Source organism: Zingiber officinale, chromosome 1A, assembly GCF_018446385.1.
Source record: "Zingiber officinale cultivar Zhangliang chromosome 1A, Zo_v1.1, whole genome shotgun sequence".
NCBI classification, from domain to species: domain Eukaryota; kingdom Viridiplantae; phylum Streptophyta; class Magnoliopsida; order Zingiberales; family Zingiberaceae; genus Zingiber; species Zingiber officinale.
In genome coordinates, this window is record NC_055987.1 from 192,322,153 (window position 1) to 192,343,076 (window position 20,924).

The 20,924-nt window shown below is 36.7% G+C and overlaps 1 long non-coding RNA gene and 1 pseudogene across 1 annotated transcript; both read left to right on the forward strand.

Moving 5' to 3' along the window:
* Positions 1 to 9,142: 9,142 nt before the first annotated feature.
* Positions 9,143 to 11,789, forward strand: LOC122008894 (annotated as a pseudogene).
* Positions 11,790 to 12,572: 783 nt separating this feature from the next.
* Positions 12,573 to 15,413, forward strand: LOC122038943. Its single transcript, XR_006127970.1, has 3 exons — positions 12,573 to 12,694; positions 13,546 to 13,683; positions 15,104 to 15,413. It is a non-coding gene; the product is annotated as an uncharacterized LOC122038943 (long non-coding RNA).
* Positions 15,414 to 20,924: the final 5,511 nt, after the last annotated feature.

Here is a 20,924-nt window from a genome sequence, read left to right on the forward strand (position 1 = left end):
GATAATGTAAAAATAATTCTTCGCTCAAAGGTACTATTCTACATGGTCTTCTTTTATATCGCCAATCGTCTTGAAATTTACATGCATATAGTGATGTGGATTGGGCAAGTTCTTCTGAAAATAGACACTCTGCTAGTGGATATGCAATATTTCTTGGACGAAATCTTATCTCATGGAATTCGAAAAAGCAACTTACGGTATCTCGTTCAAGCACTTAGGCAGAATATAAAGCTATAGCAAATACAACGTCAGAAATTATTTGGCTTCAATCACTTCTCTCTGAATTTCATCTTGCATCAAATATTGCACCAAAAATTTGGTGCGACAATATTGGAGCAACATATATCATGGCAAATCCAATCTTTCATGCTCGTACAAAACATGTGAAAATTGATTTTCATTTTGTTCGTGAACGTGTGACAACTCAGCAGTTATCCGTCTCTTATATTTATGCTGAAGATCAAATCACTGATATCTTTACTAAGCCATTATCCAGGCAATGTTTCAATAAGTTAGCAAGCAAACTCAACGTCAGAGATCTCCCGTTGAGTTTGTCGCCGGGGGGGGGGGGGGGGGGAAAAGAGATAAAACAGAATTATCAAAATTAATCAGATCAAATTACCAAATCAAATCATATTAGTATTTAGATTATTCTAATAATTCTGTTATAATTATTAGAATAATTCTCTGAATTATTCTTAAAATAATTATGTTATTTATTAATTGGTCAATTGACCAAGTACTTTTTGAACATTATATATTGTATTGTCCTTATGACAAATATCAATGAATAATAGATTTTATTGCTCTTATATTATTTCTTCCTCTCTTCCTATTCTTCTTCTTTCATTATGGAGAGGTTTTTCATTTTGGTTTTGCTCTCCGCTAGAGCAGGTGTTGGTTTTGGTTTTGCTCTCCGCCAAAGGAGGTTTTAAGGGGGAGGCTGCCGCAGAGGGAAGGGGTCTTTTTGGGCGTTTTGGCTTCTGCTGTCACGAAGGAGGGGGGCCTTCGTATTTTTCACCGTCGCCGCAACCACGAGGCATGCATGTCGCTGCCCCTGCTCGGTGCCACCTCGCCGAAGGCTCTCGCCGCCACCTCTTCGAAACCCTCATACGCCTCTCTCATTCTCTCTCTCTTTTCTTCGCATTTTTCCAGTGCGGTCACCTTTGCAGCCACGAGGCATGCATGTCGCTGCCCCGCTCGGTGCCACCTCACCGGAGGCTCTTGCCGCCACCTTGCCGGAGGCTCCGTCACTACCTCTCCGGAAACCTCATATGCCTCTCTCTCTCTCTCTCTCTCTTTCTTTTTTTCGCGTTTTTCCAGTGCTGTCGCCTCACGCTGAAGATTGCCTCACTCTCACGAGCGTCACCTTCAACGTTGTCCGCAGTCGATGCCTACTGCCTCCGTGTCCAGACCGTCCCTCCTCTCTTCCTCTCTCCCTAGCGGCAGCCATCGCATTTAGCGGCCAAACGCCACTCCCCGCCTCGCCTCCTTCACCGTCTACCCCTCGCGTCACCTTCGTCGTCGATCGAACCATGCAGCCCATGCGCCGCCTCCTCCGGTGCACCTCCAGTAGCTTCTGTCGGCCACCCAGGGCCCTCTCTAGGGTTGCCTCCTCCGGTGGATGCCATCTCCAACGACCGTAGCCTCCACCCCCTCCACAGCAACCGCCTCCTCCGACGGCTGCCTCCTCCAACGGATGTCGCCTCCAGAGGCCGCCACCTCCACCTCCTCCACAACCGTCGCCCTCCGGGCAACAGTCGCTTGGGTTCTTAGACTTGTCCATGGTCCCCATTCCATTTTGACACTATATCACTTGGTTCACTTTGGCTTTGTATCGCCTGTTCCCGCTCCGTGTTGTTTATCTGCTTCGGCCTTCAAGTCGATGTGGTGTCCGACCGATAAGCCGATGTGGTTCCGGCCTTTGAGCCGTTGATATATTCCAGCTCATTGGCTCCACGTGGCCTTTGGCCCTGCATTTCCCCGGGCTTCGCGTCGACTCAATTCTCCATTCAGTCCGACCCCTTCAGACTATATACAGTCCCACCCCTGTGGGCCAAGGTACAGGGAGGCTACTGTTTCCCTTATCATATATGACATTTATATTCGTCATTATATTTTTATATCAGAGGAGGCTAACATGAGATAGCTTATCATCTCCGTTTGCTCCTGCGGGTCGAGCGTTACAATCAATTCACCGGTCTACCAGAGGATACCCCTCGTGGCCAGGGTACGCCACTGTACTTATTCTTTATTCATGTTATTGCTCTACTATTATTTGGCTGCTTATATATTTTTGGGACATGCCTCAAGCATTAAGGTATCAGGGACCGGGATAACCCGGTCACTGGCTACAAGTAACATTGACCAGAGGTCTCCTGACGATTTGGTCAACATAGAAAATAGTTCATCATCACCCCTCTTCACTTCAGGTCATGGAGATACGATCATCATTTCAGCCACGTCACTGGTAATTCTATATTCTCATACTCCCGACAGGATCAATATGTAAAAATCCTACCACAGGTTTGTTTGCAAATCAATTTGCAGCAAAAAAAACAAACATTTAAGATAATATGAATTATGAAAGCTTACTATGTGAGTGTTTTGCATGGTTTTGAACTTTGAGACAACTCGAATCTAGCATTTTAAATCCTGCCACCATGAAATAACAAGAATCGAAAGTAAATAGGGGAAAAAAAAACCTAGGCATTTGATTTGATCATTTAAATATTAACTTACAAATTAATTAAGCATGTAAAGGTATCTCTAATTACCTTTACTTCGTGTTGATATCTAGAGCAACAAAGTCAAATCATTCAAAAAATTTGATATAGCTAGAAAAGTCATTTGCATGATTAACATACTCAAATCTTTTGAGGGTCTATAACCAGTTTGCCTAGTCTTGTTGGAGAAGTATTTAATTACCAATTGTTATGGTTGAACGAGTGACAATCAACACATTTGATCTTCAATATTTATTTTCTAATTCATAGAATTTTCCTCTCAGTAGTCAATTACTTTAGATTGTCTAATGTAAATATTATCTTTAGATTACCCTACGCAGGGTTTGATATTTCAATTCTTGCATAGGCAGAAGTAGGGCCAGAAAATATCAAGCTTTGGGCAAGACTAGGAGCAGAGCTTGATATTTCAGGCCCTACGCAGGACCTTAAAGCGTAGGGTCAGGAGCAGGGCTTGATATGTTGTGGTGAGGGAAGAGGATAGTGAGGGGGAGAGGATGACGAGCGCACAGGAATCGCTTCCTCTGCCCTAGCTTAGCTGTGGAGCTTTGACAAGCGACATCCGAGCAGCGCTACGAAGGGAAAAGGAAATCGCGACACCACGTGTGCGTGTGTATATATATATATTAGTTAATATATTTTTTATTTAGGGAGTTGTATTTATTACAAGAAAATCTGAAAGATAAGTTTAAGATGATACGAACATGTACTTAGACGACCAATAAATGTTTCGGTTAGACGATGTGAAACTATGACAAATACACACATCAAACGAGGAAGAGGAAAACAAAAAAAAGATTTGATTAGCAATAATAAAATAAGATAAAATTTATTTAAGTATGGATGATGATATAGTAAGGGATAGAATCCAAAGATATAGAAGGATCTATAAAATCGACCTCACTTATTAGAATACAACTTAGTTATTGTTATAGTAATAATAGTTAAAATTTTTAGTCACTTTTCTTATCAATTTCTGACTCCGCCCCTAATTGGAAAGTACAACTCCATTATTCAATTACAACTCTATCCTCTTTCTCATTTTCACATATAATGTAAGTGAACGATGAAGGTGTACTTTGATACTTCCCAATCAAGTTAAAATAGGTAATTTATTGTTTTGCCTTGTAATTTAAAATTACAATTTATTTCTAATACTCTATTTTTTTATTAATATATATTAAATGGAGGGGTGAGATGGAATAGATAAATTATGAGAAAAAATAATTAAAAAATTTACTCGTTTATGGTGATGAGGAACAAAGAACTAAAAAAAGACTATATTATGTTCGAGAAATATTCTATAATGGAGATTTGTATATTATGCTTGAGAAATAATATTGATTATGTTCGAGAACTAATATTACTTTTTTAGGATGATGAGGAACAAAGAACCAAGAAAGACTTTCGCAAAAAAGAGTTCATTAATTCGCTCTCATTTCTTTTAATTGTAAGTCAAGTTTCCCACGCTAAGGATAGTTGTGGGTCCCACATTTGACCAACTAAGCTAGGTGAATCACCGCGATCGACAGTGCGGTTAGGTCAAACTAGATGCAAAATAAGTCGTGTCCTCAAACATATTCATTATAAATTCAAAGATATATTTATTTTTTCTAATTTACTCGTATAAATAATTTTTACAACATACTTTATGTCTTTTTTTTTTCTATTTTTTACAAAACTTCTTTTGCAAGCTACATTGAGCCGTCACCGCGGGTTGAAAAACACATGTAAGATAAGTTTTAGGTCAATTTATTATCTTTCTTTGTTATAATTTTGAAATAAAAATAGTATTTTTCATCCAACATAAGTACTCGTTTGTATTCATTTATATTTAAAATACATGTTTATGTATATATTTAATTGTAGAAAACTTTTTCGAAGTAAAATGTTGAAGATGTGAAATATTTTTTAATTTTTTTAAAAATTTTTGATGGGTCTGCGGGTTGGCCCGCCAAACCCGCAACCCACCTTAGATTTTACAAATTTCTTTTTCAAGCTACATCGTTAATCTATCTAAATCGAGTAAATTAATACAGATAAAAGAGAGTAGAACTTGAGCTTAGCTAACCCTATCACACATAACTTCATCACATCCATGGCGGGACCGAACCCGGAACTTAGGTCACTCTCATTCTGGTTGCTCCTCCGTGAAATCTGCCAATCCGAATCCCTATCCGTAGACTGGCCAAATCTACCAGATCATCTCCTCGATTTCCTCTTCAATCACTTGAATCGGTTCAACTGCGTCAGATTAGGAACCGTATGCATGGATTGGAGCAAACATGTACGCAGCGAAGAATTTGGGTCGCCTGCTTTTCTTCTGCTATCCCGTACTTCTTCCGAAGGATACACACATCGCCTCTTCGTGGTTGACTTCCCCCAAGACCCCTTTGCCGAGCTTTGCTGTCCGACTATCGTCGGCCACAAAGTGATCGGATCTTCATCCGATGGATCCGCTATTTTAGTGAGTTCATTTTCTTATCTCCATCAAATTCGCACAATGAAGCGTTATTGTATTGTATGCGACTTCATGTTCCCTCCAAAGGTGTTGCGCCCAAAGGATGTCCACATATCTCCACAATGACATGATATTGTCCACTTTGGACCTAGGCCCTCATGACTTTGCTCTTGGGCTCTACACAAAAGGCCTCATGCCAATGGAGATATCTTGCATCCTTTTAACCCCATGATCTTTACCAAATATTTCCAATGTGGGACTTTGATTGAAACCCAACAATCCTCCTCTCAAACGAAGGACCACAATTACTCTCATACTCCGGGCCTCCCCGCGAGCATCCGGTCATCCTGACCTGCTTTGGGCCTCCCCGCAAGCATCCGCACCCGGTCACTTTGACCTACTTCAGGCCTACCTACGAGCATCCGACCACCCTGACCTACTCGCCTCACCGCAAGTACCCGGTCACCCTGACCTGCTCCAGGCCTCCCCCCCCCGCAAGTACTCGGTCATCCTGACCTGCTTCGGGCCTCCCCGTGAGCATCCGGTCACCCTGACCTACTTGCCCTTGCAAGTATTCGGTCACCTTGACCTGCTCCGGGCCTCCCCGCCAGCATCCGTGCTCAGTCACCTTGACCTACTCCGGGCCTACCTGCGAGCATCCGGTCACCCTGACCTACTAGTCTCACCGCAAGTACCCGGTCACCCTTAGGGCTGTAAATGAACCAAACGTTCATGAACAAGCTTGGTGTTCGGCTTGGTAAGAGCTTGTTTATGTTCGTTCAATATACATAAGATTAATTAAACAAACAAACTTGAACAGCTCGTTAACGTTCGTGAAAAACGTTCGTGAACAATGTTCATGAACAATGTTCACGAACCATATTTATAAATAAAACTCTTTTCAATATCCTAAATAAACAATAAAATAAAATAAAATAAATAAATAAATTTAAATTATCAATCTTAATAACCAATCAAACAATTAAAAGTTTCAAACAATCAAACAAGCTTGAATTGAGAGCTTGATAACATCTAAACGAACCAAGCTCGAGCCAAGCTCGAACCAAGCTCAAGCCAAACTTGAATTGAGAGCTTGATAACATCTAAATGAACCAAGCTCAAGCCAAGCTTCAAACAAGCTCAAGCTCATAAAAAATAAACCAAACCAAGCTTGAACACTCATTTCAAAAGCTTGGTTCATTTTAAGCTCGGTTCGGCTCGGTTATCTTATCAAACAAGCTTGAACATCCCAAAGCTCGACTCGGCTCGGCTCGTTTACAGCCCTAGTCACCCTGACCTGCTCCAGGCTTCCCTGCGAGTATCTGGTCACCCTGACCTGCTTCGAGCCTCCCTGCAAGCATCTCGTCACCCCGATCTACTTGCTTCCGCACAAGTATCCAATCACCCTGGCCTGCTCCAGGCCTCCCACGAACATCCGATCACCCTGACCTACTCCGAGCCCACCCTCAACTTCGTTCAAGGCCGCCCCACATGGCATCTGGTTCGTATCATGGCTCTGATACCATTTGTTGCGCCCAAAGGATGTCCACATATCTCCACAATGGCATGATATTATCCACTTTGGGCCTAGATCCTCATGGCTTTGCTCTTGGGCTCTACCCAAAAGGCCTCATGCCAATGGAGATATCTTGCATCCTTTTAACCCCATGATCTTTACCAAATATTTTCAATGTGGGACTTTGATTGAAACCCAACAAAAGGTGACCGATATCATCCTACTTGATTTTGGGCCACAGTTATAGCTTTGGCAATGGCAGTTGCAGTTGGTGGAATGCTCAGGCGAGATCTTGTTAGTGGCGCGGAAGATGGTTCCACACTCCGACCAGATCCATCAAGAAAGAACCCAGCAATTTAAAATTTTTAAAATGACAAATATAGTAGATCTTGGTCGCATATCTCCTGAGTGGAATTACAAGACAACTACATGCCAAGAAGTGGAAGATATAGACAATCAGGCTTTATTTTTAGGAATAAATCAGTCGGGACTCTACTCTACCAGGGAGTTTCCCATTTTGAAAAAGAATTCAATATATTTTAGTGACCCCGTCAAAGACTATATTGATAGCCAACTGGAGTATGATAGACTTAACACGGACATTCCCGATGTCGGAGTCTACAGTATGGAGACGGGTAGCATCAAATGGTTGCTCGATACTGATCAGTTTGCAGGATTCTCCATGCTACCACCAATTTGGTTTTTTCCCCACTAGATAAAGATTTTTTTTTTTTGTAATAATGAGCATTTTCCCTATGATAGACTTCTATGCTCCTTTTGATTACAGAGTGAGTAGAAACTGATTGATAGCGGCAACTGGTTGCAGATATTATAGAAAGGAGCATTTTTTTTTTTTGTAATAATGAGCTTTTCCTTGTAATTTTGTTCAAGTGGATGCACTGTTGTGCTCCTTTTGATTTCTACTAAAAGCTCATCGAACATTTGTTGGATATTCATTTTATTCTGTTTGCTTAGTCAGAAACTTTAATCATAAAAGAACATGCTAATATATGCAGTTAGTAAAACCTCAATTACCTAACTGAGAGTTCTAGCCTTGGATGATATGGTATTAAGTTTCATTGTAACAAGCATAACAATTGTTGTCAGGTAATGGAGGATAAAGATTACTATGTTGATACCATTTTGGCTGTTGAATCATTTACCTGCAGTGCCTTTATACCTTAAGTTGCTGGCTTTGGATTCAATGTTGTGTATCAGCACATTCAATTGACTTATGTCTTAATTTTGTTAATTCATACCGAATATTTACAAGGAAAATAAAGAATCATCGATTGTGTGGAAGGATTTCTTTTTGCATGAAACACTGATAGGAATCATCATCATTTGTCCAGAGCGATTATGAGTTTTTTTGCCCATATTGTAGTTGTGTCTATATTATGTGTAATTGATTGGAAATTGAGAATATCCACATTGCAGTTTCATTTATCACATGTGAATTTGATTACCTAACCTACTTTTTTGGTTTTATAATATCTCTCAAGATAAGTTTGATCAATTGATTTAGTGTACTTCTCATATTATATGCTTCTATTGTTTGACATAAGCCTCTTTCAATGGAAAAGAGTTAGATTTGTCTTGGTTTTCTTGTTCTTGCTCTGGTCACTCTTACGCATTGCTTTAGCCATCTAATAGGTGGCCTTGGCAGCCCATTACATGGGTTAGAAAGAACTACTTTCAGTTCTTACATATTTTTTAGTCTACTTTATGATTATTTTTCTTCTTTTGCCTTCTGCTTGCCTCCTCTGTGCCTTTCATTATGCCTGCACATGTCCTTTATCATCTTTGATTCCACATGGCATGATTGCCAAAGTTGTCTTAGGCGACCATGCTGCAAGAAGGTAAAATACTTCTTTAGCACTGCAAAGCGTATTTTCCTTAATGGAAAATGGAAAAAAAAACTTTTTTGGAATGTTCTTTTTCTGTCTTAATCTCTCACTGTTTGGTTCCCAAAATTAACATGAGAATCTCACTGGAGTTTGTGTTTGGTAGACCTTGGATCAAGAATAATCTCTGGAACACTAGGACCAATTTTCCTTCTATTTGTAAAACAATGGGCTATCTCCACATAGTGCCATTTTGTTTAAGATGTATTTTTAGTGCTTATATTATGCTCCAATATCCTTGTTGAATAACTTTCTGCATATTCATCAATAATTATCTTCATGTTAGATCATGGATCTGACTTTTATGTTGTCATTTGTTCGTGATCCTAGCATTTGTCAAAGTGGGGCTGCAAATATTTTTATCAAGGTATTGAACATTTTTTGTTGCACTCAATTTTTCTTGGGTTTGGCAACCTTCTTAAGCTTCTTTAATTTGTTTACTTCTTTTCTTCAGAGTCTAGATAAAACAACAGGCAATAAAGGACTACATGAGATCTTCTGTTCTTTTGGTAATATTTTATCGCTCAAGATAGCTACAGATGCATTTGGCCAGTCAAGGGGCTTCACAAAATGCCATCAACCGGCTAAATGGCTTGTTTGTGAATGATAAACCAGTTTATGTCGAACCTTTCATTTGCAAGCAAGAAAGGGAAAACCCTGCAGAGAAGACAAAATTTTGTAATGACTTTGTCAAAAAACCTTTCAGAATCCACTACAAAGGAGGACCTAGGAAATATTTTTTGGAAAATATGGGAAAATCACTAGTGCAGTTGTTATGACCGAGGAGGATGGAAAATCAAAGTGCTTTGGATTTGTCAATTTTGAGAATCCAGATGATGTTGCCCAAGCAGTTCAAGAACTCAATGGGCAGAAATTTGATGACAAGGAGTGGTACGTTGCAAAGGCTCTGAAAAAAATCTGAAAGGGAATTAGAATTGGGGGAAAAATTTGTCCAAAGTGCCAGGGAAACATTTGATAAGTACCAAGGGTTTAACCTATATTCGAAGAACTTAGATGACAGTATTGGAGATGATAAGCTGAGACAATTATTTTTTGGGTTTGGGACAATAACTTCTTGTAAGGTACTTTTTCTACACTTCCATTTTTTGCTCAACCTGTTTATTATATTATACTACTTTTCTATTTGATATGGTCTATATGCAACTGAGTCAGAGGTTATGCGGGAACCAAACGGTGTGAATAAAAGTCTCTGGATTCGTTTCTTTCTCAACTCCTAATGAAACAGCTAGAGCTGTAAGTTCTCACTTTTTTTTTTGTATTTTGAAAATAGTAAACTGAATCTTCTTTCTGTATTTTGGTAGTTGGCAGAGATGAATGGAAAAATGATTGGTGGGAAGCCACTTTATGTAGCACTTGCACAAAGTAAAGAAGAAAGAAAAGCTAGGTTCCAGGTATTCAATTTGAATCTTTTTCTTTTATCAATCCATCAAAGTTTCACATGAAGCACTTCATGCTTAGCTCAGTTGTTAGGAACCTGAATTAAAAACCTTTATATTAAGAGGCAATATGTTCACTAATTCTTGAATTCAGAATGTTGTCCTGAAATTCTTGGTTGCTTAAAATGTAATTGATTTTGTACATGTGTGGGGAGTTGAATAAATAAGGCAGAAACTGCTTCTAAAGAATCAAGTTTTTGTTTTTGTTTTCCATTCAGTTGAAATAATCCTTTTTTAACTTTAATTAACTGTTAACTTTTTTCCTTTTTTACTTTGATCTAGTATGACACTGACATTGCTAAAACATGATTTCACTTCCTAGAATATTCTTGATAATGACAGTGAGTACCTTATCAACATAGTTCAAGAAGCTTTATTAATCGACTAGATACAGGAGATATCCCTCAATGTATATATATATATATATATCTTTCTCGATTTCTTTTATATACTATGGCCACTAATATTGGGAAATGATCATCACCAAGAATTAAGCTTTATGGTTTCACACTATAATTAGATTTTCACCCTTTTACCTTGTAAGTATCCACTTTTGGATAGGAGTTCAGGATGTGCCAAAAAGCTTGATTATGCCATGAACTGACCTTTTTTTTTAGTTTCTCATTGATCTAAGGTTTTCTCTCTTTTATTAGATTGTACAAAATATTTGGCATATATGGGTCTGCTGTCACATCTGATTTCAACTATCTGGGCTATATTTTCCAGGCACAGTTTTCACAAGTACATCCAGCAATAATGGCTAATGTTGGTCCACATGTTCCCATCTACTCTAGTGCCCCTGTTATGAGGCAACAAATATTTCATAGACAATCTCCCTCTGCTCCTGTTCCACCACAGGTAAACTGCTTTGTTATTATATGCTTGATTACATCCTATGTTGGGACAAATGGTTGTCGTTGATGATGATATTTACACCCTATTTGTTGTGCTTGAGAGTCTTGGGAGTGGGGACTCTTGTTTTTGGTAATCAATAGTTCGACATGATACTTTTAGTTGATTGACTGTCTCAAGAGTGTTTATTATGCACAAGTTGGGCTTGTATACATGGTAAAATTATGCTATGGGTTGTTGAGTTTAAATAGTAAACTTGACGCCTATGTTTTTAGGATTGGTTAACTTTTAGCAAAGTTTATATTTCAGCTTCCAATTCTTACCGTTAATTTATGTTTATTTATTGACTGCAGGCAAACTACTGGTTGAGGTTCAATCAACAAAACTCACCATTTTCAAGTATTGCACTTTGCTATTTTAAAATTTTTTATGTCCATTATGTATGTTTGTAACTAAACAGAGACTTCAAGTAATTGGGCATCGCAAATAATCAAAGGCCAAACCCACATCGCTCATACCATGTATGTAGTCATCTAACTAATGAACACTACACATAAGTTTGAGCAGTATTACTGGTTCTAGCTATTTTATAATTTATAGTCTGATTGTATCTGCTGATACAAGTTTATATACTGCTCGGTTCAACTGCTATAATGGTTCAAGCCTAAACTCTTATATGTATTCGTTGAAAATATTCAGTCATGCAACAGATTACATATTTTGGAAATTGTTTATTATTTAGAGTTATTTGCCAGTGATCCCTTTGTTTCTTTTCTTATGCAGTCAGCTAAAGTCATTCGGAAGCTTAGTGAAATCCTTGGTGAAAACCTTTATTTGCTTTGCTTGCCGACCTGAACAAGTGAACTTTCCTTTGTCTTTCTACACGTAATCTATTGGTTACACAATGTGGTTTTGTGGAAATGTCTTGGTTGACTGTAAGTCAATCAACAAATAAAGAGAACTTAGTGACAGTTCTAGCCATGAGTCTTCTTCTGAATTATAAACTGTCAAGTCTGTGTACAGGGATTGTGAGAGAAGCTTGATGGATTTTGCTGCAAGATCTTGTTTTGAAACGGTGAACTTAGAAAAATATATAAAAATAGGAAAACTTTATTTCATGGTGACTTTATTTCGTGGAATATTTTTTTATATGAAATAATAGTGATTCTTATATTTGATTATAAAACAAACTTTTCAATAACTTTACTATTAATCTATTGTATTTAAAGTAAAATGTATTTTTCACATGAATTGATTGCCTTAAAGTTTATTCTAAATTTATATCATTTGTTTATTCTTGGCTGTTGTTGTTGTATTCTATTTTGTTGAATTTTCTCATATTATTTTTCTTCTAAATTTAAATATCTAATGATAATATTTTTAAAATATAACCTTTTTACATATACTTGTCAATATTTCTCTTGGTCAAATGTAATGCTTATGTGAATATTAAGGATGAAATTGTAAAGGTTTTGAAAAGATTAGTGATTGTTTGGTGGGTGTCAAACTTAGATCATTTTAAATAATGTAAACTTTAGGGGGCAAAGTGAGACGCAAGGACTCATCTTGACCGTTGGATTACGTCCACTGTATACGTCTGCTGTGTCCGTTCTTCTGTTGCCCTAATTTAGCCGTCATCTCCTTCCTCTCGCCTTCCCTATAAATAGTCATTGCTTCGTCCTCCATACACTTGGCTCAAAAGCAGAAACCAACCTGCAGTTTCGGCGGCCGCAAAAATCTTCGGCTTTGAGATTACGGTGGTAATGCTATTCTCTACTGTTATTCTCGTCTTGTTTCTTGGTCTCGAGGGTATTTCATGGAGGGCATGATGCGGTTTTATGATATTATTATTTTACATTATTTCGATGTGTGATCGGTATATTCTTCTGCTAGAGATATAGCTTGATGGGTTGATCTGATTCCAGGCAGTTTTTTTTTTTCTTTTTGATGCTAGGATACTTAGGTTTATTTTATTTTTTGTTTATGATCTTTTGTAAGATTACTTTAATGTCTTTGAATTGAGGACTTAGTGTTAAATGCCAATGCGCTTATGGACGGTCAGATGCTGATCCGAACTTGCACATCAGCACATAACACAATCATAAGCAAAAGAAACCATTGCCACTCACAATCCCTCCTTGAAAGCAATCAATTTCAAGGAGATTACACTTGGTGGCATTCATTTTAACTTCAGTTTATGACTCTTGTTTTTTTTTTTAATTTTTAATTTTGTAATGTGAGTAGAATTAAGCTGATCCTGGTTGATTGGAGAAGCTTAGTTTTTCTTATTTTTGATAGATGTTTATGTAACCTTTTATCTTTTAAGAAAAAAATTGATGGATTTTGGGAAATCTTAAACAAGCACATAAAAAATGTAACAATACCATTAACTAAAGAAATTATTTGCCACTCAAAAACCCTTTTTGAAACAAATCAATTTCTAAGGGAGTCCACCCGAAATCCTGGTCATTGGGAAATATTGCTTAAGTTAATTTTTATCTCTGCCATTTTTTTACTCACAAAGATACTCGTAGTTCATATTTAATATTTTTCATTTTTAATCATTATGTTCATGTTAATGTTCTTTGTATTTGTTTTTTGGATACTCCAGATACTATACTTATTCATTGGGAAGTAGAAAGTAAAGGATTGTGCTTATGGAAGGTCAAGTGCTGATCTGAAACAGACACATCAGCACAACACAATATCATAAGCTAAAGAAACCATCTGCCACTTATAATCCCTCCTTGTAAGCAATCAATTTCAAGAAGATACACTTGGTGGTGTTCATTTTAGTGTTACTTTTTTGCTACTTGGTTCTTTATCTTATCATTGTAACTTTTTCCTGGATTTTGTACAGATAGGGTGGGTTTAAATCTTGTTGTGGTGCTTAGGAGATTGATTCCATTTTAATGACTAACTGTGAGATGAATTAACCATTGCTCATATCCTAGGCCTTTTTGGAAGAGCACCTAAGTTAATTCTGGTCCCTGCCATTTTTTTTACTAAGATGTTTTGAACAATTTATTTCATTTTGTTTACTTTATATTAAATATTTATGCATTTTTTGATGGACTCCAAATAATTTTTTTTGGAAATGGTTGTGTGCTTAATTGCTCATGAATGATCAAATGTTGATACAAAATAGGCACACATTAACTCATAAACCCCACAACAACTTGCTAGCCCTTCAAGAAAGCAATACATTTTGAAAGTGCACTGGTGGTAGTCATTTAAAATGGACTAAGCTTAGCTCGTATATCCATAGGTTATTAGCAACATTGCTAAGTTGATTTTGGTCCGTCATTTTTTTTCTTCTTTTTCCTCCTAGTGTCACTCATCATTTTTGACTTTTAATATTTTTTTTTGTTAATCTCTTGGTCGTGTTTTTTATGCCAAAAAAGTTTCTAATGGTTCGTAATTTTTTGGATAATTAAAAAGGAATGTGCTTATGGACGGTCAAGTGTTGATCTGAAACAGGCTCATCAGCGCACAACAATAGCATAAGCTAAAGAAACCATTGCCTCTCGCTATCCCTCTTTGAAAGCAATCAATTTCATTGAGGGTACACTAGATGGCATTCATTTTTGTTTTCATCTCCCTCTTTTAAATATCTCTGGACAGCCTATGTTTCTTGAATTTTGTATGTATCTATTTCTATTCATATTTTATTGAGCAGTATTAATCATGCCACTTCAATTGATCTTGTTCAATGGCAATGACTTGGCATATAATTTTATGCAAGTTCTATTATCATATATCGATGATTACTAATATGCCAAATTTGATCACAACAATTTTTTTCTGTCTTCCACAATCTAACAACATGTATTATTTCGTGTCTTGGTATTTGTTGCTTGTTCTGAAATTTAATAGTCTTGAAATCGACCATTGAATCCTCCTATTTTCTCCAGCTAGTGGCTAGTATTTTTTTTAAATCAGTGAGTGTCTAGTTTTATAATCACATGCTGCTGCAGCTTTTAGTTTCTTCTGGTAATTTTTTCAGATAATGCAACTTGTAATTTTCATTTTGCATTTTGCCATATACATTCTTTTAACATAATATTCCAGTGTGAAGTTGTGATTTCCACAACCCAGTCTTCTGAACTATTACTGTCTTTGATTTATTTACTTAAATTTGTTTGCTCTGGATGAAATTTTTCTGAAAGCTCAAGAACCCTGCGAGAAATAGCTATGGAATCAAAATACAAAAGGGATCGGGCACTTATCTTCTAAATTCTGCATCCTGAAGTGCTCCAGAACGTAGCTCTATTAAGACCAGAAAGAAACCTTTTGATGTTTCAAGGTATGACTGTTCGTAGGATTAAAGCGTTTTGTTCAGAGAATTTGAGAATGTTGTTTAAATTGTATGAATTATAAAAAAATAAAGTTGCAGAAATTTGATACAATTTTAATGTCAAACTATATGTCCTCCAGAATTAGGAGTGTCAAAAATAAATTTGAGCAGTAAGTTTGATTTTAAAAAAATCAAGTTTGGATGGGAGTTTTTTGAGTTGGTTTAGGGTTGGGTTAGCTTAAATTTAAAATTTAGAGATTTTTTTAAAGTTAAATTAAGTTTTATTTTAAAAATTAAGATGTTTTAGTATATAAATAGTAAATGTTTAATAATAGTAAAATATTGAAATAAAAGTGAAGAATTAAGGTAAATTGTAAAAAAAATCTATAATTACAATTTAAATTTTATCCTCAGCAAATATTTATTTGATAGGATTCTTTTTAAATTTAACATATTTAAATTAAAATATAATATATCTTTTATGTTTGTCTTTAGGTTTAGATGAAACTTCTTTTTTCCTTGTTTTTTCTGTCAAATTGCTAAAATGTTATCAATATTTGCATTTCCAATGAAAGATATTCATCAGTAATAAAACTTTGAAGATATTATTTTAAAAATAAATAAAGGTTGGAGGATGAAAATTTCTCAATTTCAAGGTCTCTTAAAAATAACCAAACAAAATCGGAAATAAAAAAAAAAACCTTAAGAACTTTGATTTTGAACTCTTCTTTTCCTCAAAACACATCTATGTTTATTTTAGTGTTACCTAGCACACACTCTACAATAGGATAGCCTATTGCATCATGGGGATTTCACACAATTTTCATGTGCAGTAGATTAAACTTGATGGCCTTAATCATGCAATGCCTAAAGTTAAACTTAAAACTTGTCGTGCCAAACTCTTTTTCAAGCCCTTCTGGCTGCGGAAGGTTAGTTTTGATAGCCGTTTAAATGGTCAGATTATTCATCAAATAAGAAGTGCTTTCATAAGGATTGATCATATAATTGAGGGCCTAGAACTGATCTAAAATCATTCTCAACGCAAATTCAATATAGTTCCAAGGTTTCGAGGTAACACTATATAACTAGTTACCGAGAGGAGTTGTATAAGTGAGACAACAAATACACAAGGCATTTGTGAATATGAAGGAAAAAACTAGGTATTGGTAAGACTCTTTGTCACCAGCTACAAGTTCTCCCATAGTGGGAATTATCGAAAAAGAATAATAGTCATATCTGCAAAAGGGGCTTCTTTGAGTCAAGCAAATCGTTTTAATCTTCACTTTAACAAAGAACACAACATACATTTTGGTAGTCATTAACTTGATGCACAAAAGTAGATTGCATTTCAAAGGAAATCTACAACTTGTGGGGAAATTTGATAAAAGTAATTCAACAGTTTTTACTTACAGCTCTTTGAAATATGCTACTTCTGAAATGATTTCTTCCTGTTTCCATGGGCATGTGCCTTGGTAATTTTTGAGCTTCCAAGAAACAAAGAGGATGCATGAACTATTTATTTATTCCTTCCATCTTGAAAGAATAAATTCTTGCAAGTTAGATGAATTCAGACTTGGTGAAGCTAACATCTCAAACAAATCCTATACATGAAGAGGTGGATATTGGAGGAAGCTTTAATGCTTTAAGTCTGAAAAATGAAGGAAATGATGGAAAAATGCTTACTACCATCAATGTAGATATCAGTACTAAGATGCATTTCTTTCAGTGTGTTTCCTATAATTGTAAATAGAATGCCACCTTCAATATCACATGAACTTGATTGTGTTAGTTTGATAAGATGGTGATGCATTTCTTTTGCAGGTATGACATAACAGTACTAAAATCAGAATATGGATAAGGCAATAGTTGCTGCCAATATGCACATGCTTCATTACATGTCATGAAAACATTGATGTCTCAACTGATCAACGTTACAGCAGATCATGTTTAAGCAGTCATGGCTTGGCCTCTCTCGTGCAAAGGGCAGTTGCGTTAAGACAAAATACTCCCCGTGATTTACCCCCTTCCAGAGTGTGTCTGGTCACCCTAGAGGGGCCGCTAAGGTGATAGCTTCACCTTTTGCTGCAATGTTTAAGCCGTCACGAAGACAAGTGGAATAGAGGATAGAATCAACTCATCTCCCTAAATAAATGTGCATACTTCTCGATAATCTTTGATGCCTCAGGCTTAGCCAATAGGGAATGCATAAGAATAAGCACATAGATTGATGATATTAGAGGTCATTTGGATTCTTTTAAAACATGAGATAGTTTAAGACGGTAATATTGATTCGTGACCCAAGAACAACATTTTGCTTAAACTGCACCTAAACAAAATTAAAAAGAAATATATTTTAAAGGGGAACTTTTTAAAATGCCATTCCAAAATGTTGTGCGAAAAGGGAATAATTGTCCTATCCCAACGTCTGCATAGACGCTAATTTTATTTAATCACATATAATAATTTTTCTATTTTTTCAACTTAAATTAAATTAAACTAAAATTTTCTCTACACTCTAATTTAATTAGATATAACAATCCATATGATACTAAAATCAACAGGATACTAAAAATCAACAGGATACTAAAATCAACAATCAACAGATACTCTAATTTAATTAGTGCTCTCTATGTATCATTATTAGTTTTTAAAAATCAACAAATACTAAAATATGAGATATCTTTTTAAAAAACAGTTCAAAGTGATCTTTTGATTGTTAACCGACAACAGGTAGCCGATATTATTCAAGTAGTCGACCATATTTAATAGTGATCGTATATATTTTTTTTCCTATATGATATATCAGGTGTTCAATTATAACTATCTGAATCCGATAAAATCCGGTCTACACTCACTCCTAACCTCAAGTTGAATTATATAAAGACACTAAATATAGATTTTGAGAAGACTTATATGAGTTATATATAAATTTTTGACAAATGGTATGATTTTAATAAGATGCGATCATCTAAATAGATATATAGGATAAGAAATATCTATTTAGGATAAGAAATAAGGAATATGATAGAATGTGCAAAGCTATGATTTTAGAAAAATAAATAAAAAAAAATTATATTAAATTTCAAGATAACTTATAAATTTATAATGACTAATAAGTTTTTTAAAATGATGAAACATCTAGTTATATTCAAAAGTAAAAATAATAAATAATAAATTAATTTTTTAATAATGAGGAAAAGAGATAAAAAAATTATAAGATGCCTAAAGAATACTTAACTACCAACTTAGATTTGTTGGGACCTCTGTGAGCTTGGGATGAATAACTTCATTCGTTTTGTCTTGGCCTTTCCTTACACAACCGAGACCCATTCGATGTGCATGCTATTTAAATATTTTTTTAGTGTAAACCTTTAGTTAAAAAATCTTCAATCATGAGGTCAGTTCTAATATAATCAATAAACACTCTTTGTTTCGGAACTTTTTCTTTAACGATAAAATATTTTAATTCATATGCTTAGAACCTCTTTGAGTATTTATAATTTTTAGAAGAATATTGTTATAGAATTATCACAAAAAATTTTCAACGACTTAGTAATAGTATCGACAACTCCAAGTCCTAAAATAAAATTCTGCAATAATAATAATAATATTGTTATTATTATCTGCAAATCATATTGTGCAATCATAATTGTTGGAATCCCAAGGTGTTTTGATGTGATCAAATAAGTTAAGTTAGGTCCTGCTTTGTCTAACCCTTGTGTCTAAATGTGCAGGAGCTTAGCAATACAGGAAGTCGAGCGGAAGACGCGACTAGCGAGAAGGACGACATGGGGAGAGAGCCGACGAGCTTGGTGCATCCGAGGGACGAGGTGCCGCGGAAGAGTACACCGGTGGACGAGAAGAACGTACGCGACGTTCGAGGGACGAGAAACCGAGGAGGAAGGCTACTCGAGGAGAAGGCCGGAACTTGGGTTCGGGTGAGCCCTATTCTAGATGGCCGAGATCACCCAAGCTAACGGAGCCGGAGTGGAAGATCCGAACCGAGACGAGCTGAACTGGAGCAGAGGAACCGGACCGTAAAAAGTCAACTGGGTTGACTTATGTGGTCCCGGTGCCCGGAACCTAAAATTTATCTACGATGATGTGGACGTTGCCTGAAGCATCGGAGATAAAGTTTTATCCCCCCAGGGCGCCCGGAACCCTTCCAAGCGCCCCGAATAGTGCTATAAATATAGCACTAATTTCCACAGTTTAGAACAACAACTTATAATCCAATTCTTTCATTTTTGCTTTTTCTTTTGTGCTGTCAAAGCTGTAAGAGGCTACTCCGCCCGAAGGAAATCATCATATAGTGCGCCATATTTTCTTGGATTAGCAATCCTCTTATTACAAACCAAATAAATCATCTGTGTCTGATTTCTTTTAATTAGTCTCTTTTTGTTTTGATTACAAGTTTTATTATTAGTTGAAAATCCGAGAAAGGTTGGTTTATTTTTTTCAGGGCAATTCACCCCTCCCTTCTTGCCGACCTCCAGAGGGACCAATAAGTGATATCAGAGCGAGGACATTTCAGGAGGACTAACCGCCGATCGAAGCAAAGAGATGGGCGGACCAAGCATCGTTCCACCAAAATTCGAGGGAGACTTCGCACACTGGAAACGTCGTATGGAGGTATTCCTAAAAACATATTTCGAAATTTGTTTAATAATAAAATATGATTTTGTAGCTCCGACGAATCAAAATGGAGAGGAAAAAGAAGAGGGCCTTTGGACGAAAAAGGAACAAAATGACTCCGTAGCAAACAACCGGGCGGAATATCACTTGCTGAGCGTGCTGCCGCCTCAAGAAGTCAACCGCATCGGAAGCTACTCGTCGGCCAAAGAACTCTGGGAAAAATTTCTGGAACTTCACGAAGGCACATCCGAAGCCAAGCTAGCAAGAAGAGACATCCTTCGGAATAAACTGACGAACATCCGTCTGGAAAAAGGTGAGAAGGTAGCTGATCTACACGCGAAGGTAAAAGAATTAATTACCGGTCTCAAGAACCTCGGTGAAATCGTAACCAATCGGGACACCATACACTACGCACTCAACACCTTTCCCAGAACTCCAGAATGGACGTCAATCATCGACACCTACTACATCTCGAAGGACCTGGAGGTAAGTACCCTAGAGGAACTATTTTCCATTCTTGAATTACATGAAACCATATGTGCAGGGACAACAAAGGATTCGAGCCAGATTATGGCGCTAAATGCAACCAAGAAGGATGAACCCGAGTCAGATTCAGAAGAAGATCAAGAAGCCTATATGGTAAGAAATTTTAAAAAATTCTTTAGATCTAATAAATTTAAAGAAATGCAGAATAAGAAGAATCCGAGAAATAAAAGAAGGGTTCGTTGCTACCAGTGTCACAAGGAAGGACACTTAAAAGAAGATTGCCCAGAACTCAAGAAGGACAAAGGCAAGATACCCAAGAAGCACAAGGACCTAAAGGCTACTTGGGACGACACTTCATCATCTGAGTCCCAAATACAAGAATATGTCATGCTAGCACTAATGACAAGGTATAAAATGCAAAGTACATCAGAACCCAACATCGATGAAGGGGGAGTGACCTCAGATGAATGCAGCGAAGCAGGGCGAGAGTTAGACTTCAAGTCTGATATGATAAGTGAGGTATGCTTCTTACCTCCTGATCAACTTTATTTTGGCATCAACGCTATGACAAA